At 36.9% G+C, this 22410-nt stretch overlaps 1 non-coding gene across 1 annotated transcript; it reads left to right on the plus strand.

Moving 5' to 3' along the window:
- Positions 1-18757: 18757 nt before the first annotated feature.
- On the plus strand, positions 18758-18864 carry LOC128279813 (small nucleolar RNA R71). Its single transcript, XR_008270008.1, has one exon. It is a non-coding gene; the product is annotated as a small nucleolar RNA R71 (small nucleolar RNA).
- Positions 18865-22410: the final 3546 nt, after the last annotated feature.

Consider the following 22410-nt stretch of genomic DNA (forward strand, 5'->3'; position numbering starts at 1 on the left):
GCACACATGAATGAATAGATAGCTTGGTGTTGCATGTATTCGGTCATAAAGGTGCACATGAGGAAATGTTAGATTAATTGTATTAAATTGCTCAATGTGATTAGAAATGCGTATGACCATTTTGTGTTTGAGCTAAAGGCGGCCATATGACCTATCAAACTCCTTGTCATATTCGGCCATAAGCTAGCATAATGAGACTTTAATAAGTTAAATTTGTTTGAATTAGCTCAAGAGCTTAGAGGACCAAAGTTGGATAAGGGAAGGGAAAAAGTGACCGAATAGCCGCCGAAATCGTTCGACCACATCCGAGGTAAGTTTTAAGTGATTAAATGTTGAGTAAATTCAATTATAATAGGACATAATGAGTGATTTAATAAGATATGATGTGGCCATGATATGTCTTAAACTCAAATGGTAAGTTCCTAAGTGTTTGGACTTGGAAATTTAAGAGCAAATTGTAATAATTTGCTCAGGACAGCAGCAGTAACGTGATTTTAGAAAATCACTATAAATGTTTGGTGTGGAATTATAGGCTGAATAAAATATGAAATCAAAGCTTAATTAGTCTAGTTTCTTATAAAAGAGACCGTGTAAGCAAAGAAATCTCCTATAAAGAGATATTTGAAGTTGTGTAAGACAGTGTCAGAATGACTCTGAAATCCCCTATTCTGTTTTAAGAAAATCACTATAATTTGTAAAAAAATGGTTACAAGATAAAATTTATATGCTTAGACTCCTTAATGAGTCTAGTTTCAAATGAAATCAAATAGAACATACTTTGAATTCTGTACAATGAGAATTTTGATTCGCAGTGAAGACTGGTCAGATTAGTCAAACAGTGAAACAGGGGAAACTTTAAGAAAAATCTGGTATTGATTGGCCAAACCTAAAATTCTGAAAAATTTATGGATGGAAGATATACGAGTCTATATTCAGGGAAAATTAACGGCAAGTGATTTGGAGCCTTGTAGCTCTGGTTATAAATAATTTAGTGACCATTGCTCAGGAAAACAGCTCGTAGTGAATATGTGATTTTGTTGTAAACATGGATAAAACTTGTTTTAGTTGCTCATAAGCTATTGATTAAACCCATACTTGAATTCTAATTCGTGATATTGTAAAATGATATATGAGTGTTAGATGGATCTTTGATATTAAAATTTGTGAAATTGTAAGTTTATGAGTATTCGAATATGAAATGATAGTATGGCGTGAAATTGAATTATTCATTGGAAAATGATTGATGTAGATTCGGCCAAGACCAAGTCTGTACATGATAGTATATGTGGTATGTGAAGTATATTTGAATAATTGTGATGTGAATACATGAAAATTTATATTTTGATTTAGGATTTTATGCGATGAATGTGAAAGTGTATATATATGTGATAAGGCCGAATGGCCGATGTGATGAATGTGAAAGTGTGTATATATGTGATAAGGCCTAATGGCCGATGTGATGAATGTGAAAGTGTGTATATATGTGATAAGGCCTAATGGCCGATGTGATGAATGTGAAAGTGTATATATATGTGATAAGGCCTAATGGCCGATGTGATGAATGTGAAAGTGTATATATATGTGATAAGGCCTAATGGCCGATGTGATGAATGTGAAGGTGTATATATGTGATAAGGCCTAATGGCCGATGTGATGAATGTGAAAGTGTATATATGTGATAAGGCCTAATGGCCGATGTGATGAACGTGAAGGTGTATATATGTGATAAGGCCGAATGGCCAATGTGATGAATGTGAAAGTGTATATATGTGATAGGGCCGAGTGGCCAACGTGATGGATGTGAAAGTGTATAAATGTGATAAGTCCCGAAAGGCATTTGTGTCAGTACTATATCCGGGTTAAAACCCCGCAGGCTTTATGCGAGAATATTATCACTGATTAATGTCCGTAGGCTTCTTGCTCGTACTATATCTGAGCTCTAAAGACCCGATGACTACGTGTGGAGATTTTGTCTGGGTAAGCCCCGAACTAAAGGTTTTGCTGAAGATTCAAGTAAAGCGTAAGATTATGCGACTTCACAGTGACAATTGGTAATAAATACTTTCAATGCGTTAAGTTGGTCAGGTATGTATTTTGAGATTATATTTAAGTTTGATTTAGACTAAATCACAAGGTCGTTATGTGATGTACATGTGAGTAAAGCAATAAGACTGTTCTATGATTATTGTGCATTTGGTCAATGTGGAAAGTCAGGTAAAAATATGTAATGTACCTATGATCATAAGAGGTCACTATCAAGTGAGAATTTATCTGCCTATTATATATGATGAGATGTGCATATTCAGAAAAGGGATGGTATGCCCGAAGGAAGAGTGAAATAAAAATACGAACAACTATGTTATAATTTGATTGTTATCTGTTGACACTGCTTAAAACTTACTAAGCATTGTAATGCTTACTCCGTGTACTTTGTTTCCTCTGTTTTATAGATCTCATTTGGAAGCTACAAGCTCGGGGATCGTCAGCAACTAGTCACACTATCACTATCCACTGTTTGGTACTGCTACGTTTTGGATTATCTTATGGCATATATAGAATAGACTAGTAGTGAGAGGATATTTTGGTTAATGTATATAAGCCATGCGAAAATGGCATCTTTTGAATGTGTACTTATAGAAGTTTAAATTGTATCCCTGACCGTCTTTAGTACTTATCTAAAGGAATGTTCAAAAAAAAAAATTTACTGTTCTGATATGAGTTTCAAGTCTAGTAATGCCCCTTTATCTATTTCGACGACGGATACGGGATTGGGGTGTTACAATAACCATATACCATTATATGCTATGTCCATTCTCAAATTATTAGGTTCCATTTCAATCCTCCAGTCATGATAAACCTCATCATCATATCTCATGAAACATTTAAACATAGGCATGCATCATTGGTAGGTTTACTACCTACATCAATATGAGCCATATCTCATGGTCATACACAAAAGAATAAGTATACCATTTAGGCCCTTACATTGGCTAGCCAAATGACACATATAACAAAATAACCAAAAATCCTATACATGCCATTAAACAAAATGGAAGTATCTATATACCAAAGCAGGACAAGTCGATAGTGTGTTGATTCTCCAACCGTCTACCAATCTTCACGAGTCTACGAGCTCTGCAAGACAGGGAAAAGAGAAGGGGGTAAGCATTTATATGCTCAGTAAGTCCGAATAACTGGAAGGTAAACTTACGGTTAATTAGCATACAACCATATTAGTCATTAATTCCAACAAGCATGGAATAGTTTCCCTATCACATGCACTCAATCATCATGTTAGTCTCATAACAATACATCATGTCATTAGTCTTAAATGAGCTCATCAATTCAATATATCTATTTCTATTTCTTCTATTAATCCCGTTGAATTTCTCGGAAATCTTGATTGATAGCCCAATTACCGTCAAGTTATACAAGTGATCATCTCTAGTACGCACTCCCATGAACCTTATATCTTACAATGAGATTACCAGTCCAGGCTAAATCCCCCGCAGTATTAACTCATAGAGCAATGTCAGGATTACCAGTCTAGGCTAAATCCCTTTCAACGACAATTATTCTCATAAGTTCGGATCTGAATTACTAGTCCAGGCTAAATTCAGTCCTCAATCAGATTACCCGTCCGGGCTAAATCCTTAATGCACCCATATTCTTCGGGAGGCTCGATCACTCAAGGAACACCCATCCGGGCTAGATCCTTTCTATTTTGAGATCATCAGATTATCCGTCTGGGCTAAATCTTTTTCTACAACACATGCAGGATCTCATGTCATGTAAGCCATACTTTACCCGTCAGATTTCCCTTTCTATTTCAACTGGGACATTTATCATCTTTCATTCACACAAGCACATTACATAAATTATCATGCAGTGAATATCTAAATTTTCATATATTTAAGAACACGCATATTTAAGTATATTAAGAGTTTACTTCGGGTTATACGAACTTACCTGGTAATTACTTCGGTTTCGTATTTCGACTATTCCGAAACCTTTCGTTTTCCACGGTCGACCTCCTGAATTGGTTCCTCGGGGTCTATATCAATAAAATTGGACTATTAATACATCACATTTTTCATTTTAGGATTTAAAACTCACCCCCAGGCAAAAGGGATAGCTTGGCTCCTAGGTTCTAGGGATGGCTCCATCTGACCAATTTGCCCCTAACCTTTCACACTTTTACAATTTAGTCTTAAGGCTCGTATAATGAAATGCATGAAATTTCTAAGTTACCCAAGGCTAGACGAATATTTTTCTTGCCTATAGCAGCCCACATTTTCTTTCATTTCACATTTTTCTACCCATTTTCACAACTTTTACAAAATGGTCCCTTAAGCCATTTCCATGAAAAACTACTCAGTAAAAGTTGTTTACTATCCTTTAAACTCTCATATTCCTCCATAAATCATCAAAATACTAACATCTCATGCATGGTTAAATTTTTTAACATGAACCTTAGCTTGAAATATGGGTAGAAATAGAGAGAGCATATTACGAGAATCTCAAAAATACGAAGAATGTTAAAAACGGGGTTAGAGAGCACTTACTATTGAGCTTGAAAATATTGAAAACCCTAGATATGGAGGCCCTTCAATTTTCAGTAGCATGGAGAAGAAAATGAGTGAATTTTTGCTTGATTTTCCCTTTTTATTTAATTAATTAACCAAATGACCAAAATGCCCTTTCTTACTAACTTTTCCAAATTTTCCATACATGCCCATTTTTGTCCAAAAACTTAGAAATTGGGAAAATTAATCTTTAAGGACCTCTAATTAATAATCCATAGCAATTTCATACTAACTGCTTCTAGAATCCAAGTTTTGCAATTTATTCAATTTGGTCCTTAATTTCCAATTGGACACCTTACACATAGAATTTCTTCATGAAACTTTAACAAATGCTTATTTTCAAATCCTAGACCTCATAATGATCATAAAATAATTATTTTAACATCGGGTTTGTGGTCCTGAAACCACTATTTCAACTAAGCCCTAATTCGGGATGTTACATTTCTCCCCCTTAAGGACTTTCGTCCTCGAAAATCTTACTAGTAAACATGTTTGGATATTGACTTCTCATGGTTTCTTTAGGTTCCCACGTAGCCTCTTCCACTCTGTGTCGATGCCATAAAACTTTCACCAAATCTATATTTTTGTTCCTCAACTGTTTGACTTCTCGAGCCAAAATCTTGATCGGTTCTTCACCATAAGTTATGTCTGGTCTAATTTCAATTTCCATCGGTGAAATCACATAGGAGGGGTCTGATCGATATCATCGCAGCGTGGATACATGGAATACATCATGAATATTTTCCAATTCGGGTGGCAATGCTAAACAGTAGGCTAACGGTCCAACTTTCTCAGTAACTCATAGGGTCCAATAAACCTTGGACTCAGTTTGCCTTTGCAACCAAATCTCAAGACCTTTTTCCATAGAGATACTTTCATGAACACTTTGTCTCCAACTTGAAATTCAATCTCTTTTCTTTTCAAATTAGTATATGACTTTTGCCTATCCGATGCCGCTTTCAAACAATCACGTATCACTTAAACCTTTTCTTCAGTTTCCTTAATCAAATCAACTCCATGAATCTGGTGTTCTTTGAGTTCCGTCCAGTACAATGGTGTCCGACACTTTCGGCCATACAATGCCTCATAAGGTGCCATTTTTAAACTCATCTGGAAACTGTTGTTGTAGGCAAATTCCACCAACGGTAAATATTTTTTCGAACTACCTTGAAGTTCAAGGACACAACATCTTAACATGTCCTCGAGAGTCTGAATCATTCGTTCAGACTGACCATCTACCTGTGGGTGGAATACTGTACTAAAACTCAATGTTGTACCCAAGGCTGACCATCTTCTAAAGTCTCGAAGTGAATCTCGGGTCCCTATCTGAAATAATCGATAACAGTACCCCGTGTAATCTCACAATCTCGGATAAGTACAAGTCAACCAATATGTCAAGAGAGAAATCTGTCCGCACAGGAATAAAATGGGCTGACTTTGTTAGTCTATCAACTATAACCTAAATGGCATCTTTCTTCCTTGGTGTTAACAGCAATCCTGTCACAAAATCCATAGTAATCCTATCTCATTTCCATTCGGGAACCATCACGGGTTGTAATAAACCTGAAGGTACTTGGTGTTCAGCCTTGACTTGTTGACATATCAAGCATTTCAATACAAATTCGGAGATATCTCTTTTCGTGCCATTCCACCAATACATTTTCTTCAAATCATTGTATATCTTAGTACTTCCTGGAATGATAGACAAATAGCTATCATGTGCTTCGTGCAAAATTCTCCGAATAAGTTCGTTGTCTCTCGGTACACAGATCCTATCTCTGAACATCAAACAACTATCGAGACTAATCCAGAAATCTGATTCGGTGCCTGTCCTGTATTGAGTTCTCTTGGCTTGTAAATCTCTATCATTGATCTGAGCTGTACAAATTTATTGTAGAAATGTTGGTCTGGCCCTTAACTCTGCCAAAACTAAACCATCATCTAACAAAGTCAACTGCGTGTTCAAAGCTCTCAAAGCAAACTAGGATTTTTTGCTTAGTGCATCTGCAACCACATTCGTCTTTCCTGGGTGGTAGACAATGATCAGTTCATAATCTTTAATCAGCTCTAACCATCTTCATTGTCTCAGATTCAATTCTTTTTGAGTCATCAAATATTTCAAACTCTTGTGATCTATGAATATACGGCAAGTTTCACCGTACAAATGGTGCCTCCAAATCTTCAAGGCAAATACAATAGTAGCTAGCTCCACGTGTGTTGGATAATTTTTCTCGTACGGCTTTAGTTGCCTTGAAGCATATGCTATTACTTTGCCCTTTTGCATAAGCACGCAACTAAGTCCATTTAAGGATGCATCACTAAAGACCATGAATTCCTTTCCCGGCTCGGGTTGCACTAAAACTGAAGCTTCGGTTAGCAACGTCTTCAATTTTTTGAAACTCTGCTGACACTTCTCTGACTATTCAAACTTAACATCTTTTTGCAACAACCTCGTCAAAAGAGTTGCAATCATCAAAATCCTTTTATGAAGCGTCGATAGTAACAAGCTAAGCCCAAAAAGCTTCTAACCTCAGTTACATTCTTCGGCGACTTCCACTCAACAATAACAGATATCTTATTTGGATCAACTCGGATGCCATCACCTGACACAATGTGACTGAGGAATCCAACCTCTAGGAGCCAAAACTCACTCTTGCTAAATTTAGCATACAATTTTTTGTCCCGTAAGATTTGTAAAACCGTTCTCAAATGTTCCGCACGCTCAGTCTCGTCCTTGGAATAAATCAGGATATCATCAATAAACACAACGACAAACTTGTCTAAGTATTGTCCAAAAACACGATTCATTAAGTCCATAAAAGTAGCTGGGGCGTTCGTTAGGCCAAAAGGCATAACCTGGAACTCGAAATGACCATACCTCATCCTGAAAAAGGTCTTAGGCACGTCTGACTCTTTAACCCACAACTGGTAGTAGTCGGATCTCAGGTCTATCTTAGAAAACACAGTGGCTCCCTCAATTGATCAAACAGATCATCAATCCTCGGCAACATATACTTGTTCTTGATAGTTACTTTGTTGAGTTGTTGATAGTCTATACATAGCCTCATAGAACCATCTTTTTTATTTACAAATAATATCGGAGCACCCTAAGGTGAAAAACTCAGTCTTGTAAAACCTTTATCCGTCAGTTCTTGCAACTGTGCTTTTAACTCTTTTAGCTCGGTTGGTGTCATCTTATACGGAGCAATAGAAATAGGAGCTGTCCCAGGCACCAGTTAAACACCAAACTCTATTTCTCTAACGGGAAGTAACCCGGGTAGCTCTTCCGGAAACACATCCGGATACTCATGTAGTATCGGTACCAATTCCAATTTCAACTCAGATTCTTTAGTATTCAACACAAAAGCAAGGTAGGCTTCATACCTTTTCTCATATACCTTTGAGCCATCATTGAGGTAATCAGAACCGACGGAGTATCCAACTCGCTTGAATCAATTCGGAGAAGCTCACCATCTGAGCATTTCAATTCAATATACTTGCTACCACAATTTACAATCACATCATGCACAGCTAACCAATCCATGCCAAGTATTACATCAAACTTATCGAATGGATATAGCATAAGGTTAGCCAGAAAACAATAACCTTGAACAGTCAAGGGACAATTCTTACAGACTTTATCAACTAAGACCGACTTGCCTAGAGGGTTTGACACCTTAATCACAAATTCTATAGGTTCTATTGACAGATTCATACTAGACACCAATTTCATGCAAATGTACGAATGGGTTGACCCTGGGTCAATTAAAGCAATGACATGAGTATTATAAACAGAAAATGTACCCGTGATGACATCAAGAGCAGAGGCTTCCTCTCGAGCGCGTATTGCATAAGCTCTAGCCGGGGCTTGAGCCTCTGATTTTGCAGTAGCATCCTTGGCAACAGTTCGACTGCCACTTGCACTTTTGGGATGTCTCGGAGGTCTGCCTCGAGAAATAGGAGCATTGGTACGTGATATTCGCGATAGGTTTTAAAGATTTATAATTAATCGTTCTTGAAACTAACTATTATCACGATGAAGGAAAGTGTACCTATCAACAGTAGTATAGCTTTAGCAAGACCGGATTGTCAAACCCAAAGGAACCAAGACTACTAGTAATTACTTTCTTTTTATTATCTAACCTAAAAATTAAGGATTTGTTTATCTAGACTAATTAACTAAACTAAGGGTGCACAGAGAGAAAATTGGGAAAAAGCTTTTGGGAAAACTCGATTGACTAAGACAATACCCAAGGAAAAATCCACCTAAAATTCACTTGTTATTTGACTCTGAATTAGACAATTTATTCATTTGACTTGATCTGTAAAAATCCCTAAGTTATATTATTATCTCTCTCGAGACTAATAACGTCTAACCCTAGGTTGATTAATTGGAATCTCTTTCTAATTAACCCCCTAGTGTTGCATTAACTTGATCTATGGATCCCCTTATTAGGTTTCACCCTAATCCGGAAAAATCTTATCACCCTCTCTCTAGGCGTGAAATCGATTCCGTTTAATTATGACAAATTTACTCTTAGACAAGGTCTATTCCTCTTCTGAATAAAAGCATTAAATTAAATCAATATCCTCAAATATTAAAACAAGAATTAAGAACACATAATTAAGAACAAGTTAAATATTTATCATACAATTCAGATAATAATAACAAGATCCATTCTTAGGTTTCATTCCCCTTAGGTATTTAGGGAGTTTAGTTCATAATTATAAAAGAAAACATCTCAGAATAATAATGAATACAAAACATAAAGAAAACCCAAAACCCTAGAATGGAAATTGAAGGGAGATCTTCAGTCTTGACGATGAATCTGATTTTTGAGATGGATTAATCGGCTTCCCTTGAGTAATTCCTTGCCTCCTACTCCATGTGTCTTTCTAAATGCCTCCTCAGGTGTTTAAATAGGCTTTAGAATACCTAAGATCCCTCAAAAATGGCCTTTTCCGAATAGGACTATACTTGGGCTTGGTAGGGACATGCCCATGTGACACACCCGTGTGACACACCCGTGTGCGATTACTCCAGCCCGTGGTCAAGGCTGCTAAATAGGCACGAGTATGTAGTCTACCCGTGTAAATCGTGCTTTGATCATGCCAAGTGGACACGGCCATGTGCCACGCCCGTGTGAGGAAGTCCAGGCCGTGTTGATTTCCCACATGGGTCCATTTTCTCTGTTTTTGGCCCGTTTCTCGCTCTTTTTACTCTCCTATGTTCACCTAAGTATAAAACATGAAATTAAAGAAATAGGAGCGTCGAATTCACCAAATCAAAGGAGAATTCATCTATAAATGTGCTAAGCATGGGATAAAAATATGTATAAATTAAAGTTTATCAAATACCCCCACACTTAAGCGTTTTCTTGTCCTCAAGTAAACTTCTCAACTCACAATCAAAATAAATTCTTCTCAATTTATAATCCCTATCGATAATATCTCAAAATAAACCATAAGTAACCATACATTGAAAATTCAACTAAAAGTACATCAAAGTTTCAAACATTCCAAGTTGAGCATTTTATCATGAAAACATAGGTGTCCTCTCTCATCTAAGTAATCACCTTTGATCAAAATATCACAGAGTTTAACATCCTCACTAAAGATTCACTCAAATCACTCGAGGTGTTTAAGGACATCAAATAAAGCATTCATTAGTCAATATGAAAAGTTATTACCATAGACTTGCATGAAAATTAATTCTCCACCACTAGAAATTGAGATGATACATCAATCAAAAAGGTCTTTAAAGGGTTGTAATGTGGCTTTGGTTAGGGGGTATGGTCACAAGCTGAAAGAAAAGGTTAGAATCAAGATTGATTTGAAGAAATCACCTAACTAGAAGAATAACTAATTATTAGTTGAATACAAGTGAGCTTCTTCTCAGAATATGGAATTAACATTCAAGCCCAAAAATGACGAATTACTACTAATATGTATGTAAGTATTTTTATTTTTATTTTTATTTTTTTTTAAGAACTTGAATCAAATAACATAGAACTTAATTGTTGTAACAAAGAATAAAACATAGATGAGCAATTAGTTCAAATCAAATCTCGACAAAAGTAGGGATCAAATTAGGGGATTTCAATAATAATGGGTTATGGGTTAATATTGAGGGTAAATCAATTGATGGCTTGTTAGGCTCAAAGGGGTTCACTAAAGGTTAATTATGAAGGTAGGCTTTTGTGGAGTGAGTGGGTAAAACCTAAGTGTCTTTATCATCTCGACATATCAAATCAAATGGTGTGGTCTTGACGTGCATAATCAAGCAAGTTCTAGAATAAAAAATCAATACTGACGCACTCATAATAAAAGTGAGCATGAAAGAAATAAAATATGCTCTAAAGGCTCAAGATCTCACACAAATTATGGCTTTTTGATGTTTAAACTTGTGAATTTTAACTCAAGATAATACCTAAACTTAGGGAAGCAACCTAAAAGTTTTTAATTCTTCCAAAATCAACTTATCATGCTTGATTCTCTAATGTCACAAAGTGTAAACAATCAATGCATAAATGCCTATGTTTTAATTCAAGACATATCAATAAAAATCATAAATTAATTAAAATTCATTCTAATAGAGATATGAGTGATTCACGTGAGAATAAGACAAAATTCAGAGATTTCTAATGATAATATAAAAGACCCCCCCACACTTAAGATGTACATTGCCCTCAGTGTACAAAGATGGATATATTGAAAAATATAGATATATAATCATAAGATAAGGAGAGAGGTGAAACTTCCTGAACGATTAATGAACTCCTTGAATTGGAGTTATGGAGAATAATCGGCCAAGGCAATGATGAGAGTGGAGGAGGATACTCCGGTGGTGGTAGAGGTTCATTAGTCCATAAATCCTGCGCCAAAAGAGTATTATATCTGGTAGTAGCTATGGTCGTGGTCGAGCAGGACATGGCAATCGTGGAGAACCTTTGCCAGTGGAGTTTTTAGTTCCTATTTGATGATGAGCTTTGAAACTCTTTATGACTATGACAAAAACAGGAACTCTTTAGGAAATATAAGGAAGCATATTACTCGTAATGAAATAGTCGAAAATAAAAATTGTAAAAACTAAATTTAAACTAATATTAAAGGGAAATGAAATAAAAAGTACTTAAATAAGATAAATAAAGATAAAAGTGAAAATAAAATAATAAATAAAAAGTTCTTAAACATCGTCATTGTCAGATGGTTCGCGGGGTGGTGGTGGCGATGAGATGTGAAAGTGCTGACAAATCTGATGAAGAGTAGCATCAATGTGATCTAAACGCTAAAAACATTGCTGCTCAAATCGTGTAAGGCGCTCAGAGATGTCAGACAGTGAAGCTGTCGCATGAACTGGACGATGAGAGGGTGGTGGCTGAGTCGGAGGGTCCTCGTGACGTGGAGAGACATCATCAGTAATGTCCTCTGGGTCCTCCTCTTCGGTGGACTGGATGAGGCGGTACTGAAGAGGGTAGGTGCCACGTTGTTTCTCGATCATCCTCATATGTAGCATGCTTGAGATGCCCTGTGGGGACATCTGACCGATGAGAGTGAGGGAGGACGATTGTGCCGCTATGTTGAGGAGCCCAAAACGCCGAGCCAATCGAGTCACATATGGCCCGATAGAGATGACTCCTCTCTTGTGTCGCTCTGTCTGATGGCGGATGGCTAGGGCAATGATGTAGGTAAGGTTGAAAATGTGCCCGTTCTCCATGCTACACAAGAAATAGGCATTGTGAGTGTTGACAACGCTGGTGCTCTCTCGTCGTCCCGTCAGAGTGTGGGCTAAGATGGAGTGTAGGTATCGCAGGGATAGGGCAAGGGCCGATACCTTAGAGCGTCTAGGATCATAGGTGGCTGAGATAGGGACGAGGTCCTTCCAGCACTTTGAGGGAGAGTAGTGGATGTGGCGATGAAGAGTGTCGAGTTCATTATTGTCTATGAACTCCTCCGTGTATAGGCCCAATGCGATATCAAACTCAGGGACACTCAACTCGCGGATTAGACCGCCGAGACGAAACTGGACCGTTCCAAGATTATCGAACTTGGTCATGACGGTCTGAAGATGGAACGTCGAGCAGAGTTCCAATGTGAACTCGAGATACGTCGGCTCGACGATCTCAAAGAAGAGCCCCCACGGATCAGTCGTTAGGACGACTTAGACCGCGTCAGCTAATTGAATCTGTTCAAGTGCGGCCCAGTCAATGCAGTGGCCCACACCTAGAGGTCGAGCTCATAATATCTAATATAATTCCTCCTGGGGTCCCAAGAGAACCTGGAGGAACGGGTGCCTAATCTTTACGGTAGGACTCGAGGATGACGTTGCTCCTTTCCTTTTCTTGGAAGCGGGGACAGTGGTTTTCTTACCACGATTGGACATGATGTATCTGCAAGACAAACGAGAAGTATACAATAAACTAACTAATTCAAGAAGTAATCATGAATGTAGTTAAACTAACCAATCTAACCAACTGTCAAACACTCAGTGGTTTAATCTAGATGATAGAAGTTTCTATAGCAAATGACGTAAGAAAAGCATGATTATTTTTAACATGAAATAAATGAAATAGACTCTATGGGAACACAAGAAAGAATGAATTGTACCAGAAAACATTGACTAATAATGGCAAGATTAAAAGCATATTTCTATAGTGAGAACTATGAATATTCATAAAATATTAGCCAAATAACACCATAACAATCATAAAATTAGTATAAGAGATAAAGAAAATAGAGAGAAAAGAGTAAACAAATGCAATATGTTAGTGGAGGGAGGAGCTTGGGTTGCCGAAGGAGGGCTGTCGTCGGCGCAAGGGCGTGGCGAGGAGGGCGTGTGAAGTTGCAGCGGCTAGGGTTAGGGATTTTGGGGAAGGGGATGATGAATAGTGGGGGTTTATATAGATTTTGGGGCACACGACTGTGGGGCACGCCCGTGTGCCCTAATTTTTGCCCGTGTGTTTCGCGATTTTCAAATTTGGGCGCATTTGACATTCTGTCCACGCCCGTGTTCCTTGGGTGTGTGGGTGCACACGACCGTGTCCTTCTTCATTCGCTTCTCCCACACTTGTATATATAGGCCCACGCCCGTGTTAGTTTGATAGTGTCAACCACAAGTGAATGGCACAGGCGTGTCGCACACTCATGCTAAATTCTCAAGTTCAACCACAGTTTCAAGACACGAGTGTGTCACATGCCCGTGTTATTTTGGCAGTCTTGCCCACGACCATGTTGCACGGCTGTGGCAACGTATCGCATCCCGTGTTAGGGAAAGAATTTGCCCTGTTTTTACACGGTTGTATTGCACGGCCGTGTCTCCTCCCGTAGTGTTAGCACGGCTTAAGGCACGCCTATGTGCCTGGTCGTGTGGATTAGAAAACCTATGTTTTAATGACTTAGTTAGTGATTAGATGTTAAAAACTAAAATTTTAAAGAGGTTAACATCGTTAGTGCTCGGGTTGCCCCACGAAAAACACTTATTTATAGTCTAAGCTCGACTTACCTCTCTTGTTGTGTGATCATGGTGGTTCGAGGAGTTTACACTCCTCATCCCTACTATCAGTTTTATCAACATAAGGTTTAAGACGAGTACTATTGTAACAACCCAATTTTAACCCTATTTGGAACGGAGGTTTCGGGACCCCGAATCTGAGTCAAAATAATATTTAAATATTATTTTCTATGATTAAAATGTGTGAAGTTGCTTTTGTGAAAGTATCGTTTAAAAATTTTTGATGTTTGGAGGTCGATTGATGAAAAAGGGTTTAATCGCGTAAAATAAAAATTTAAGGGTTAATGTATAAGGGCCAAATTATGAATGTTTTTATACTATGGAATATTAAGGTTGCAATTTAGCCATAATTAGGAATTAGTGGCCGGCCAAAATGCATGAAATAGTAACTTGAATTGTTTATTATATATTATGACATTATGATATATTTTAATATATATTAATATATTATATTTGATAAAAGATGAAAGTGTTCATCTTTTTATTCTCATTTGGCCAAAACTAAGAGAAAGAAAAAGAAAGTCTAAGCTTTGGTATTTTCGGTCCTTGCAAATTCAATTAGGTAAGTGATTTGAGTTCGGTTTTTATTAATTTTTACATTTTGAGATCGTTGCTATGAATATTATAAAGCCCATGCTTGAAATTTTGAAATTGATTATGTATTCATGAAGTGTCATTGTTAATAGTTTGATGAAATTTATGTTTGATGTTAAAAATAAGATAAATGTGTTAGATTAACATTTTTGGTATTGAATATTTTTTTGGTAATTTTGAGCATTTAGGGTTAAATTTTGAAAATATTAAATTGAAGGATTAGATTGTGAAATTAGTGAAATGGGAGGACTTATATAAGCCTAGTGAACATTCGGCCTTAGCATTGTACATGCAAATTCTTTATATTTTGTATTTTGTAAAAATTGGATTAAATTGTAAAAGTGCATAATGTTAGGGGTGATTTGGTAAATTTCTCAATTATGTGTATTTGGATTTAAATGAATAAAGTTTTATTTGAATGAGCTTAATTTGGAACTTTTTAGATCAAGAACCAAAAAGATCGGACGTGGATCGGGGAAAATAAAAAATTGTTGAGTAGTCAAACTCAAGCGTCAAATCGATATCCGAGGTAAGTTATTAAGAAAATTTTTGTGTTGTTGATATAAATTTAAATCAAATTAAGTAGAAGAGCTGAATTGAATTACATGAAAGATTGATGTTGCCAAATTTAAAAGAAATTGATGAACTTAAATTGACGTGTATTGAGTAATAGAATTTAGGCACTAAGTGTGCGAGTGTAAATGATTACGGATGTGAATCTTGCACTAAGTGTGCGAATGTGGTTATTGAGCACTAAGTGTGCGAGTTTAAATATTAAGCACTAAGTGTGCAAATTGTATATATATTTTTCGAGTAAACATTGGCGCTAGGTGTGAGATTTATTTGAGTAGTTCAGAAATGGTTGAATGAATTAAAGCTTCAAATTTCTTGATGAATAACTATGATGTATAGCTCAAGTTTGTGCAGGTGAGCATCGATTCTATGTGATGAGTATTATAAATTGAAAGTATGTATAAAGATAGATTGGTTTTAATGGCTTTGTGATCGAATATATTAATGTTATTCGATGATGAATGTTAAATGCATTGATTTTTTTTTGTTTGTGAGTAATGTAGTATATTATGGTTGAGCAGATGCATATTGGGCATATGATTAATAAATTATTTTGAACGTGGTAAGATATTGATTAATTGATCTAGTAGCATGACTTAGTTAGATAATACTAGCCTATTAAATTTAATTTGGAGTTGTTGAAGCTTATAACTTACTAAGCTATGATAGCTTACTTTGGATGTGTTTTTCTTGTCTCTATTTTATAGATTTTGGAAATCGTTACGTGCTCGGGGATCGTTAGTAAAGTCATCCACACTATCTTCAATATTTTGGTACTTTTAAAAGTTGGTTCGGTACTTATGGCATGTATAAGCTAATAACTCTTTTGGAGATGTTTAAATTTCATATATGTTTAATGGTTAAGTCATGCAAAAATGACTTAATTTACATGTTAAAGTTTGGTTATATTTGGTTGTGGTTTGAGTTTGCCTTTATTTGTGATGTCTAAATTATGTGCATTTGTTTATAGTAATGATCAATATGGTATGTATATGTTGTGGTAAGTGAGTTGTTTTATATGTTATTGGTTTATAATCGAAAATTTTACTTATAATTTGGTCAATTGTGGGTTGGATATTGATATTCGGTGTTAATGGCAAGCATGAATATGTTTTAAGCTTAGTGATTGGTATTTATATTTGGATTATTACCTACATGATTTTGCTATGTATATTGAATATATATATATGGTTTTATATAGATGTTCAAAATGATTGAAATGGACATGGTTATTTTACTTAAACATTGATGACAGATGATGCACATTTGGTCTTGTTATAATCTTATTTCATGCGCATAAATTTTTGTTAAGTACTTATATATATACCTTATTTTGTTGAGTAAATATCAAGCATTGATGGCATTTGGTTTAACCTATTATTATTTTTTTTTTGAATTAAGTAAAATGGTGAATTGACCTTGTTAGTAAGTATAAACAAATGAGTTGTTAAGTTTATATTTAAATTTGGCTTGGCAACATATTATTATCTGATTATAATTTACTATATGAATGTTCAAAGGTTGTTGTGATCGTTAAGTAATACCTCACAACCCCTCTAGCGGCAGAATCGGGTTAGGGGGTGTTACAACTATTTACCTTGAACGTGCTGAACTTGGGATGAATTACCTCGACTGTACCGTATGGAAAAATGCTAAGTACCGTAAGAGGGATTTCTTCATTCGGTTCAGAAGTGGTAATACGACGGTCTGCTGCGTCTAATAGCACTTTGTCTCCAACTTTAAATTGATTCAGGGAAAAATTTAGCTTGCCATGGCATGGTTTTGGTTTATCTTGTATTTTCGATTTATGTGTCCGCCATTCATCTAGTTCCTCGATTTGTAGTCCTTGTTCTTCATAGATAGGTCCTTTGTTGTTTCTTGAACATGGCTCATGTATGTTCTTTGAACCTATTTCCTGCAAAGTAGGTTGCACCACATGGTTAGTTTTACTAGGATGATTTATACCACCGCTTTCAATTTTCGATGTGTTACTCGAATTTGGAGCTTGAAGGGTGATAATTTCGTCTTCCACACGAAGTGCGAGTTCACCTGTGCTAACATCAATTATTGTTCTAGCAGTTGCTAAAAAGGGCCTCCCTAAAATTAAAGGAACCTTACTATCCTCTTCTATGTCTAAAACAACGAAATCAACTGGGAATATAAATTTTTCAATTTTAACGAGTACATCTTCAATAATCCCCCTAGGAAATCTAATTGTTTTATTGGCTAATTGAATACTCATCCTAGTTTGTTTGGGTTTCCCAAGACCTAGTTGCTTAAGCATTTTGTAAAGCATGACGTTGATACTAGCCCCTAAATCAGCCAAAGCATTATTAACATCTAGGCTACCAATTAAACAGGGAATCGTAAAACTCCCTAGATCATTTAATTTGTTGGTTAGCTTATTATGTAGTATGGCTGAGCAAACCACATTTAGCTCCAAATGCGATGCCTCATCGAACTTCCGTTTGTTTGTTAAAAGCTCCTTTAAGAATTTGACTGCATTTGACATCTGTGAAAGAGCTTCAATAAACGGTAAGTTAATATGTAGCTTCTTTAATAATTTAAGGAATTTACTGAATTGTTCTTCTGTACGGTCTTTCCTTGTCGCGTTTGGGTATAGCACACAAGGTTCGTATTCTATACTTACCGGTTTCTGGTCATTTTGGTCCACCTCACCTTTACATTTACTTAGCACAGCTTATTACCTTGGTTTTGGTTTAGGTGCAACTAACCCTTCCTCATCTTGAACGGTAATTGCATTGATTTGCTCCCTTGAGTTTGGTTTAGTGTTACTCGGTAGGCTACCTTCTGGTCGTTTAGATATCAATTTAGCGAGCTGACGTATCTGAGTTTCGAGCCCTTGGATCGACGCTTGTTGATTTTTAAGTGCTGTCTCAGTATTCTAAAAACGAGTTTTTGACACTGAGATGAATTTTGTTAGCATCTCTTCAAGGTTCAATTTTTTCTCTTGTTGGTAGGGTGGTTGTTGGAAGCCTGGAGATGGGGTGGTCTCTGATTTCCTTGGCCTCCCCATGAAAATTTTGGGTGGTTCCTCCAACCTACATTGTAAGTGTTACTATAAGGATTATTTTGAAATCGAGGATTATTACCCAGGTAATTTAACTGCTCGTTCTCCATGTTGTGGCCATAGGGTGGGTATTTTAAATTGCTTGATCCACCTCCACTTGCTTCGCATTGCATTACTGGGTGAACCTGTGAAGAACTGAGAAAACCGTCAATTTTTCTGTTCAAAAGTTCTACCTAATTAGAGAGCATGGTGACCGAAAAGACGTAAAATATGCCAGCTGTTTTCGTTGGTTTTGTCCTCATGACTTGCCACTGATAATTATTCAGTGACATCTAATCTATAAATCCATATACACCCTCAGGTGTCTTATTATTGATAGTTCCACTAGCGGCTGCGTTAATCATGTGTCGAGTCAAAGGATTCAGGCTATTATGAAACGTTTGAACCTATAGCCAGAGTGGTAACCCATGGCGAGGGCACCTGCTCAAAAGGTCCTTGTATCTCTCACATGTATCGTAGAGTGTTTCTAAATCCATTTGCACAAAAGAAGAGATATCATTACGTAATTTGGCTATTTTAGCTAGAGGAAAATATTTTAATAAAAACTTTTTGGTCATTTGTTCCCAAGTAGTGATTGACCCTCGTGGTAACGAGTTCAACCATTATTTAGCCTTATTCCTCAATGAAAAGGGAAACAACCGAAGGCGAATAGCATCATCAGAAACGCCATTTATTTTAAAAGTGTCGTAAAACTCTAAGAAATTCGCCAAGTGATCGTTGGGATCCTCGTCCTGCAAACCATCAAACTGAACAAACTGTTGGATCATTTGAATGTTGTTAGGTTTCAGTTCAAAATTATTTGCAGCAACAGCAGGCCTAACTATGCTCGATTCAGTTCCTGTTAAAGAAGTTTAGCATAATCATACATAATACATGGAGCAGGAATCTGATTAGCAGTAATTGCAGTAGGTAGCGGATTTTCTTGGTTTTCAGCCATCTCCTCTGTTGTGGTTGAAGTATCGTCCTCTTGCTCTTCCTCTGTGTATTGTAAGATTCGCCTAATTTCTCTTTGGCTTTTCCGAACTGTGCGATCGATATCATTATCAAACAGTAATGGTCCTGACGGGTTTCTTCTAGTCATTCACTATAAAAATCTGCCCAAAACGAATAAAATAAAAATTAGAAAGGAAAATAGAAATTTAAATAAATAAGGTAAAATGGCTAAAGTAATAAAAATCGAGTGTTCCTAATATCTTAGTTCCCTGACAACGGCGCCAAAAACTTGGTACGTGATATTTGTGATAGCTTTTAAATATTTATAATTAATAGTTCTTGACACTGACTATTATCACGATGAAGGCAAGTGTACCTATCGAATAGTAGTATAGCTTTAGCAAGACCGGATTGTCGAACCCAAAGGAACCAAGAGTACTAGTAATTACTTTCTTTTTATTATCTAACCTAAAAATTAAGGGTTTTGTTTATCTAGACTAATTAACTAAACTAAGGGTGCACAGAGAAAAAATTGGGAAAAACCTTTTGGGAAAACTCGATTGACTAAGACAAGACCCAAGGAAAAATCCACCTAGACTTCACTTGTTATTTGACTCTGAATCAGACGATTTATTTATTTGACTTGATCCATAAAAATCCCTAAGTTATATTATTATCTCTCTCGAGACTAATAACATTTAACCCTAGGTTTATTAATTGAAATCTTTCTAATTAACGCCCTAGTGTTGCATTAACTCAATCTATGGATCTTTTTATTAGGTTTCACCCTAATTCGGCAAAATCTTATCACCCTATCTCTAAGCGTGCAATCAACTTCGCTTAATTATGACAAATTTACTCTTAGACATGGTCTATTCCTCCTCTGAAGAAGAGCATTAACTTGAATCAATATCTTGAAATATTAAAACAAGAATTAAAAACACATAATTAAGAAGAAGTCAAATATTTATCATACAATTCAGATAATAATAACAAGATCTATTCTTAGGTTTCATTCCCCTTAGGTATTTAGGGAGTTTAGTTCATTATTATAAAAGAAAACATCTCAGAAGAATAATGAATACAAAACATAAAGAAAACCCAAAACCTCGGAATGGAAATTGAAGGAAGATCTTCAGTCTTGACGATAAATCCGACTTCTGAGATGGACCAATCGGCTTCCCTTGAGTAATTCCTTGCCTCCTACTCCGTGTGTCCTTCTAAGTGCCTCCTCATGTGTTTAAATTAGCTTTAGAATGCCTAAGAGCCCTCAAAAGTGGCCTTTTTCGAATAGGACTATACTTGGGCTTGGCAGGGACACGCCCGTGTGACACACCCATTTGCGATTACTCCAGCCCGTGGTCAAGGCTGCTGAATAGGCACGAGCATGTAGTCTACCCGTGTAAATCGTGCTTCGATCATGCCAAATGGACACGGCCATGTGCCACGCCCGTGTGAGGAAGTCCAGGCCGTGTTGATTTCCCACATGGGTCCATTTTCAGCCCATTTCTCGCTCTTTTTAATCTCATGTGCTCACCTAAGTATAAAACATGAAATTAAAGAATCAGGAGTATCGAATTCACAAAATCAAAGGAGAATTCATCCATAAATGTGTTAAGCATGGGATAAAAACATGTATAAATTACGGTTTATCAAGCATTTGGCTGCAGAGTTAATTCAACCTCTTTGTTAGCTCACTCTGGGCAGTCTCTGAGAAAATGGTCACGAGACCCACATCTGAAACACGCACCATTCTTCATTTGGCACTCTCCAAAGTGAAATTTGTTACAACTTTTACACTTCGGCTTTTGATCATCTACACTTCCCACACTAGTTACCATAGGGGAAGAAGACTTCGGGTTATGTTGCTTAGAGCTTCTCGCTGTACCCAATATCCTACTAATGAAGTGGAACGTTCTTGGTAACTTCTCGATTTCTTTGTGGGGAAGGAGTGTGCTCTGCCGCTATACCTCTTACTCGAAACTCGAGCCTCTCTCTTAGTTTGTTTTCTTTCATTATTTAGCTCTTCAGCCTTCTTGGCCCGATCAGCTAATGCGGCGAACTCCCATATCTCAAGGATCTCGATCAGCAATTTAATTTCCTCATTCAAGCCTTCCTCGAAGTGCTTACACATTTCTATCTCTAATTGGACCCACTATGTTGCATTCTGACTTAACCTCATGAATTCCTTTTCGTACTCGGATACAGTCTTATTTCCTTGTTTGAGTTCTAGGAACTCCTTTCGCTTCGAGTCTAAAAATCTTTGATTGATGTATTTTTTTTTAAATTCAGCTTGGAAGAACTCTCATGTAATGTCTTCCTTCGGTACCACTGAGGATATAGTCTTCCACCAATGATATGTTATATCCTTCAAAAGAGATACAACACACTTCAAGCATTCCTCGGGTGAACATGACAATTCATCCAAAACTTTCATAGTATTCTCAAGCCAGAACCCAGCTCATTCAGCATCATCCTCAACCTTAGCTCTAAACTCTTCAACCCCATATTTTCTAACTCTGTCTGCTGGGCCTTTACCTATTCTCGCGAGTGCAATACCCTGTGGCACTTCTTCCTCAGGCCGAGCAAGGGGAGAATTAGGTCGTGGTATATTGGGGCGATTTCTCAAATAATCCCCAAACCATTCATCCATTATCTCGAAGAAGGCAGCTCTTGCCTCTTCACGGCCTTCAGACATAGGCCTTCTACTACTACTAGAAATAGCTCGTTGTACGAAAGCTGGAGCATGGCTCTCGGCTCCCTCGAACTCATCTTGGGCTTGATTGGAAGACATTTACTATATTCAAATACAATTAAAAACGGTTAGAACATGTCGCGCTATCATAACTTGTATAATGGCATGTATAGCTATACCCAATACATGCTACATTAGTCTGATAATCGACTAAACCGTAGCTTTGATACCACTAAATGTAACAACCCTTACTCGCACCCGAGAACGGGACAAGGTACGAGGCGTTACCAGATACATACTCTGACACTTTCAAAAAATACAGGTCATAAAATTTCATTCTAATTTAAAACCAACTAAACAACATCATATTGTCCCGATTATGGACCTACAAGGTCCAAAACATACATTAGAAGCGACCCGGGGCTAA

The sequence above is a fragment of the Gossypium arboreum genome, chromosome 8, assembly GCF_025698485.1.
Source record: "Gossypium arboreum isolate Shixiya-1 chromosome 8, ASM2569848v2, whole genome shotgun sequence".
NCBI classification, from domain to species: Eukaryota; Viridiplantae; Streptophyta; class Magnoliopsida; order Malvales; family Malvaceae; genus Gossypium; species Gossypium arboreum.